This window comes from Gossypium hirsutum, chromosome A05 (genome assembly GCF_007990345.1).
Source record: "Gossypium hirsutum isolate 1008001.06 chromosome A05, Gossypium_hirsutum_v2.1, whole genome shotgun sequence".
In the NCBI taxonomy this organism is placed as follows: domain Eukaryota; kingdom Viridiplantae; phylum Streptophyta; class Magnoliopsida; order Malvales; family Malvaceae; genus Gossypium; species Gossypium hirsutum.
Window position 1 is genome coordinate 109,383,942 of NC_053428.1, and position 8,102 is coordinate 109,392,043.

General features: G+C 34.2%; 1 non-coding gene across 1 annotated transcript; it reads right to left on the bottom strand.

Annotated features, from left to right (window-relative positions):
- Positions 1-5,807: 5,807 nt before the first annotated feature.
- On the bottom strand, positions 5,808-5,915 carry LOC121229985 (small nucleolar RNA R71). The gene has a single exon (XR_005927936.1). It is a non-coding gene; the product is annotated as a small nucleolar RNA R71 (small nucleolar RNA).
- Between the last annotated feature and the right edge of the window lie 2,187 nt (positions 5,916-8,102).

The window sequence follows — 8,102 nt, forward strand, 5'->3', positions numbered from 1 at the left end:
AATAACATGGTTATATTAGATTTCCTCTGTAAAATATGTTTTTGGCAAATAAACCAATAAATTAACGTTTTCAGCAATAGTTATAAAAGAATATGAGTTAATAAAGATGATTTTGCGCAACGACTCCATTTTCAAAACCCATTCTTTGTGACATCTCCGGATTTAGCCATAACGTCTAGGTCGAGTTTGGGATGTTACATTTAGAATCATGTTTTGAGTGTTTGAAGTTAGCATGGTTTAGCTGGATGTAATATATGTGTGCATTTGTTGAATGGAAGAAACTATAGGTTAAGGGTCTTAAATTTTGCAGAAACAATAAATGACGTCGCAACATCAAACGTATCACGTCGCAACGAAAAATGACTTATAATGTCACGTTGAGACGAGGAACCCCGTCGTCTTGACGAGGCCAAAATAGTAAGTGATGTCGCAACGTAGAGTGGCCTGACATCGTGATGTGACAAACTATGCGGTGAAGTCTCAACGTAGAAATGTGACGTCATGACGTTAACCTTATAATTTGAATATTTTACAACTCAGTCCTAATTTAACTTTGGGATAACTTTAAAGCTCTCGTAAGCTCGTATAAGACCCAGGAATGTATAAATTTCATAATGTTTGCATTTGAATGATAAACGGTTTGAATTGTGTTTATTTTGGATCGTAGTTGCTACAACAACAAATGTAACACACTGTAACTTGGACCCAACGATTGGGTCGAGTACAAGGTGTTACAATATCCTTGTTTTTTTTTTCATGTTAGATAAAATATAATTGTCTATATAATAAGTAAATATAAAATGATAATAAGTAAATAATTATATTAGCAATTGGTAAAAATTAAATCACATTAATAAATATTCCTCATTTAATGATGTATAACATGGCGTTATGAAATGATATATCTGAAAATACTGCAAGTAATGATAAGTCCACTTGTCCAGATAATGTACAAATTTATAAAATAAGAAAGAAAGTGAAATACCCAGAGAATATAGGAGCAAAACCAATACAAAAAAAGAAAAAAAGGTGAAATTCCCATGATAATGAAGAAGACAAAGGAATTGATAGGAGATCCTTTTATCTCCAACCAGAATGAGTTTTCCACTTGTTATTTGCCATATGCCAAAGCATCATTCAACCCATTAACTTCCATTTTTTGATTTGACATTCAATTCATCTTATCTTCATTCTTGTTTTTATCTTTGCAACCCTTAATTTCATTTTTCTAATATATCAAATTTAGTTATTTATATAATGGGGAGGGGGGGTTCCTGCAATGTTTATGGGACAACTCATGAAAGTTGGCCACATGGGGCCGGAGCAAACAACACATGTATGATGGGAACATGCTGTCATTGATGGTCTGAGAGAAACTCAATGTTGTAAGCTTTAGCTCCATTATTATAATTGATTCTCCGATTCCATAATATCCATTTTCATGTCTTTGCACTAATTAAAAGATTCCTTAGGTTTCATGCACATTCTTCATGTCTAGTTTACCCAACTCCACGTTTATTTCAACAAGTTAATGCATTTCGCTATTTTCATTTTCTTTAGAGTTTTCAGGTTTTTATTTTAAATTTATTAATGAGTTTTGTTGATATATGATATTAACAGAGATGAAGAAGGAGGGAGAGGGTGAAAAAGCAGAGCCGAAAACAAAATCAAAAAATGGATCTAGATCTAGACTCATTTTTCGATTTTGTTTTTGGCTCTGCTTCTTCACCCTCTTCCTCCTTTTTCATCATTGTTGATACCGTGTATCATACACGTTTATTCAAATATTTTATTTATTAGTTTAATCTAATGATTATAATTATTGAGTAACTATGGATATGTTTAAATTTTTAAAGTTTTTTATATGTTTAAAAATTATACTTTTAGATCCATGTTGTAATACATATCATGTACAAATATCGTAAAGATAAAAGAGATATTTAGGTTAGGTTTACACTTTAACAAGATTCTTGTAGATTTTTCAAATTCAATCAATTTTCTAGCATGTTAAAGTTTTAATTTCATTGGCTGCTATCTTCTTTTATAGCCATAGCTTGTTCACGTGCCCAATGGCAGATTCAAGACACCTTTAGCAAACAAAAAGAAGCCTAAAAATAAAATTTACATAATGTGTCGAAAGCATAAAAGAAAGGGGAAAAAATAGAAGTGGTGAAAGATACTAATTGTGCACATTACTTTCCGGGGCTTAAGAATCACAACATTATTGACGGCAATGAATGGGCTATATAAATTCTAAATTTTAAATAATAAATCATTGAATGATACATTTTAGAAGTGATTAGCATCAGAATTGTTGGAAGTGCAGAAAGACGTGGGTTCGAATGTGTTGAAGCGTATTACCCTTCTATTTAAGGGTTGAGGAGATGTCATTGGAAGTTCTAGGTATTGTATAAAAAAAACAAATATAATAAGAACCTATAATAAGGTTAATGTTTAAAAAAAAGTGATTATATGGGTAAAAGCACTAGAAATTAGTCCTTTTATGTTAGATCAAAGATCAAACTAGTCGTTCGATTAAAAATTCTATCCATTTCTACTGTTAAAATTTGATCTTTGTACATCAATATGACGTACACATGGCACACCACATGTCATTGTTTGATTATTCTATCAAGCATGTTGTTTTTAACAGCAAATAGATAAAATTTTTAAAGGGAAGAACTAACTTTCTCTTTGATCTAATGTACAGCGACTAATTTATCCATTTTTTTAATAGAGAGGGAAAAATTCAATCTAACCCCTAGTACAGGGGCCTCTATGGTATTTTAACTCGATTATATGAAACAATAAAATAAAATTTTTAATTTAATTTTAAAAATATTATGAAATTTCAATTTTGGTTAGGTAAAAATGAAAAAAAACTATTGGATTTTATCATTTTATCTAGAGAAATTCCAACTTTTTACACATAAAATATTAGTACCATTTACATTACACCAAAACTGTGTTTTCGTGACGCTTTGAAAACATTACAAAAAATTAGTTAATGACTTTTAATGACGTTTTTTTTTTTGCAAAATGTTAAAAATATTAACAGTAAAGAAATGTTTTTGTGACGTTTGAACATCACAACAACCAATAGCATCACAAAAAGATTATTTGGTGACATTTCAAAGTGTCACATTGACCAATTAGAAAAGTAATGAAAAGATTTGTTTCTGTGGCGATTAAACATGTCATGAAAAATTGAAAAGAAATATTTTCTAGTTCGTGACGTTTATAAAATGTCACGAATATTTTCTAGTCCGTGACATTTATAAAACATCACAAAAAACTGAAAAAAGTAATGAGTTGTGTCCTTTTTGTGACATTTTTATGTAACAAAAAATTGAGAAAAATAATAATTTGTATATTTTTTTGTGATGTTTTAAAAAACGTCACGAACAATTTTAAACAAATGTCACAGAATGGTTCTTTTTGGTTACTTTTTTAATCAAAAGGTAACTAAACTTACAAAAGCATCACAAAAACTATTATCTTTCATGACATATATTTTGAATAATAGGAAACAAAAATAATAATAATAAAGTTATAGAAAATATTCAAAATATAAATATCAAAAGTCTCCAAAAGCCGCAACGTACATAAAGCAATGAAATTAGTACAAGTACATAAAGTCCACCGTACGAGAAAATAAAATTAAGAGCTAAATTATACATAGTTTTACCCCAAATACTTAGCATATTTATGGATGTTTACTACTAGATTTGTGGATTTTGGTGCTCTTAATCTGGTGATTTCATGTTTAGTACTCAGGAGAGCACCAACAGCCAAAATGAGCCAAAAACGAGCTAAAAAGGGATAAAACGGACCAAATCGAGAAGATCACACGGCCTAAGCCTTGCCACATGGGCATCTCACACGCCCGTGGCCTTCGGGGGTGTCGACCAAGGTTTACACAATTCACACGGTCTGGCCATTGAGCCCACACGGTCGTGGCAATTTAACGGATTGAACACGGCCTGGCAATCACGTCACACGGCCGTGGCACATGGGCATGTCCCTTTTTCAAAGAGTTGTATTTTACACGGAAAAGGGTACTTAGGGAGGAAGAAAGCCAATCCAAAGCCTATATAAACACCCTAAGTATGACCCAAAGAGGGGGGCCTCTTCCAGAACTTTTCTGGAATACAGAACCACATGCCAGGAATTACTTGAAGGAAGCCAGATTATCCATCCCAAAAGTCGGAGCTACTCCAAGACTGAAGATCTCTCTCAGAATTCCTTCAAGGGTTTTAGAGTTTTCTTCATGTTTTGTTATTTTTATACTTTTGATATGTACTCTTATTTTATTATGAACTAAACCCCTTAGATACTTAAGGGGGATAAAACCTATGATGGATCTTGTTATTATTATCTGAACTGTATGATAAATACTTGATTTGTTCTTAATTATGTGCTCTTAATGCTTGAGTTGATATTCCAGGTATTAATTCATGATTTGATGTGCTTATGCAGAGGAGGAATAGACCCTGCCTAAGAGTAGATTTGGCATAATTAAGCGGAGTTGATCGAACGCCTAGAAATAGGGTTATGAGATGTTGCCGGATTAGGGTGAAACCTAATATGGGAGTCCATAGAGTGATTTACTGCTTCCCTAGGGGCTTTAATTAAGAAAGAAATTTTGATTAATTCAACTGAGGGTTAGACGTTATTAGTCTCGAAAGGAATAATAACATAGGTTAGGGAGTCTCACGGATCAAATCAAGTGAATAAATCGTCCGGTTCAGAGTCAGATAACAAGTGAAATCCAGATGGATTCCTCCTCGGGTGTCGTCTTTATCAATTGCTTTTCTTCAAGTTTTTTTTCCAAATTTTCTCTTCGCTTTAATTAAATTAGTTAATTAGTTTAGATAATTAGTTTAATAAACAAACCCTTTTATTCCTAGGCTAGATAATAAAAAGATAGTTACTACTAGTACTTTTGGTTCCCTTGGGTACGATATCCCGGTCCTGCCATTACTATACTATTGTTTGATAGGTGCGTTTGCCTTTTTGTCATGATAATAGTTAGTCTAGGTTTTATCTTCATTATAAATATTTATTACTTGTTACGAATCACGTGATCAAGTTTTTGGCGCCGCTACCGGGGAACTGAAATATTAGGAACACTAAATTTTTATTACTTTAGCCATTTATTTTTCTTGCAATTTTATTTTATTTTATTATTTATTCATTTACTTTTTCTCTCTCTTGACAGGTTTTTATAGTTTATGACTAGAAGAAACCCGTCGAGACCATTAATTTTTTACGAAGAAATCGATCGTACAATTCGCAAAAATCAAAGAGAAATAAGGCGTAGCTTACGATTCACGGAGAACGAGCAAGAAGACGATACACAACCCCTAACCGACAAGATGGCTGAAAACCAAGGCAATCAGCTACCTCCTGCAATTGCTGCTAATCAAAATCCCGCTCCACGTACTATATATGATTATGTTAAACCTTCTTTAACAGGAATTGAATCTAGCATAGTTAGACCTGCTGTAGCTACAAATACTTTTGAATTAAAACCTAACACTATTCAGATGATACAGCAGTTTGTTTAGTTTGATGGTTTGCAGGATGAAGATCCCAACGCTCACTTAGCAAATTTCCTGGAATTTTGTGATACATTCAAAATCAATGGCGTTCTTGATGATGCCATTCGTCTTCGGTTATTTCCCTTTTTACTGAAAAACAAAGCTAAACAGTGGTTGAACTCGTTACCACGAGGGTCTATCACTACTTGGTAACAAATGACCAAGAAATTTTTACTAAAATATTTTTCGCCGGCTAAAACGGCTAAATTACGTAATGATATCTCTTTTTTTTGTGCAGATGGATTTAGAAACACTTTACGATGCATGGGAGAGATACAAGGACTTACTGAGAAGGTGCCCTCACCATGGGTTACCGCTTTGGCTTCAAGTATAAACATTCCACAATGGCCTGAATCCCTCGACTCGGAACCATCAACAATAAAACACCAGAAGATGCCTATGAATTTATAGAGCAGATGTCACTAAATAACTATCAGTGGCAAGTTATGAGGACTAAGCCAACAAAAACAGCCGGCGTTTATAATATCGACTCAGTTACTATGCTGTCAAATCAGGTAGAACTTCTCAATAAAAAGATTGATAGTTTTCTTGGTTCTATGCAGGTACATCCAGTAATGAGGTGTGACTCAAGCGGAGGAGGTTTGCATACAGAATATCAATCCTTCAATTCCACAACCGAAGAGGAACAAGTTAATTATATGGGTAATAATAACTTTAGATCTCAAAATAACTCATACAGTAATACTTATAATGCAGGTTGAAGGAACCATCCAAATTTCTCCTAGGTGGTCAAGGGAATCAAAAGCCACAAAATCCTCAGGGTTTTCAACAGCCACCTTATCAACAAAAGAAGAAACCAAACCTTAAAGAGATACTTTCTAAATTCATCTCGGTGTCAGAAACCTGTTTCCAAAATATTGAGATAGCACTTAAGAATCAACAAGCATCAATCCAAAGACTCGAAACTCAGATAGGCTAGCTATCTAAACTAATCTCTGAACGACCACAAGGTAGCTTACCAAGTAATACTGAACCTAATCCGTAGGAACACCTCAATGCAATTAGCACTCAAAATTAGGACAGACTCATTGCACCCGAGCCAGAAATACAGCAAGACAACGCGATGGACAAAGGACGAGAAAAGGTAAACAATAATGATCCCAAACAGGTAAGTATGAATCATGAACCTCGTGTGCCATATCCTAAAGTGATGACGAAAGACAGAACAGAAGAACAATTCAGTAAGTTTGTCAAACTCTTAAAAAAATTACATATTAACTTACCCTTTATTAAAGTTCTTTCGCAGATGCCTAACTCAGCAAAATTCTTTAAGGAACTTCTGGCCAATAAAAGAAAATTAGACGCCATATCGCATGTAGAACTCAGTGCAGTCTGCTCAGCTATTCTAAAGAATAAGCTACCTAACAAATTGAAAGATCCAGAGAGTTTTACAATTCCTTGCGTAATTGATAGTTTATCTGTGAATAATGCTTTAGCTAATTTAGGGGTAAGCATAAATGTTATGCCCTATAAAATGTTTAAATGACTAGGTCTCGATAAACCCAAATAGACTAGGATGAGCATACAATTGGCTGACAAATCAGTTAGATTTCCTAAGGGTATTATTGAAGATGTTCTCGATAAAATTGATAAATTTATTTACCGAGTAGACTTTGTCGTCTTAGATATGGATGAGGATAACGAGGTACCTTTAATTTTAGGACGACCCTTTTTAGCAACTGCCAGAACCATTATTAATGTAGGCACAGGAGAGCTAACACTTCGTGCAGGTGACGACGCAGTAACATTTCAAGCACGCAACTCAGTCAAAACCTCTAAAACTCAAGATAATGCTATAAACCCTATCGATGATAAAACTAATACTCAATCATCCTTGCAAGAACCCCCTCGAACCAAGACAACGGAGACAGTGCACTACTATCATGTAGAGAACATAGCACCCATGAGGAACGAAGGCTTAAAATAAAGGAGCTAGATGAATGGCGAGCACACAAACCAAGAACACATGATAAACCAAAACTATGCCAAAACAAGCCCGATACCTCTCCTAATCAACTTCAGGTTGGCAATAAAGTCTTACTGGATGCCGCAGATCCCCACATTGTCACTACCACACCAAATGAAGAAATCTATCTTACGGTACTCAGTATTTTCCCATTCGGTACGATTGAAGTGAGTCATCCCAAGTTCGGCACTTTTAAGGTAAACAACATCCGATTAAAACCTTATTTTAAGATTGACAGCAGGAACGAGGAGTATGAACTCCTCAAACCACCATGATAAGTCAACGAAGAGGTAAGTCGAGCTTAAACTATAAATAAGCGCTTCTCGGAAGGCAACCCAAGCACTAACATATTTTGATTTTTTTTATTTTTAATTTTTAACACTTCAAATCATTAACTTAGTCTTTAAAATACAAAGTTTTTAGCAAACACGGCCAGACACAAGGGCGTGCCTAAATTCATGGCCAAATAGGGGAAGAGACACGGCCGTGCGATACGGCCGTGTTGAAGCAGG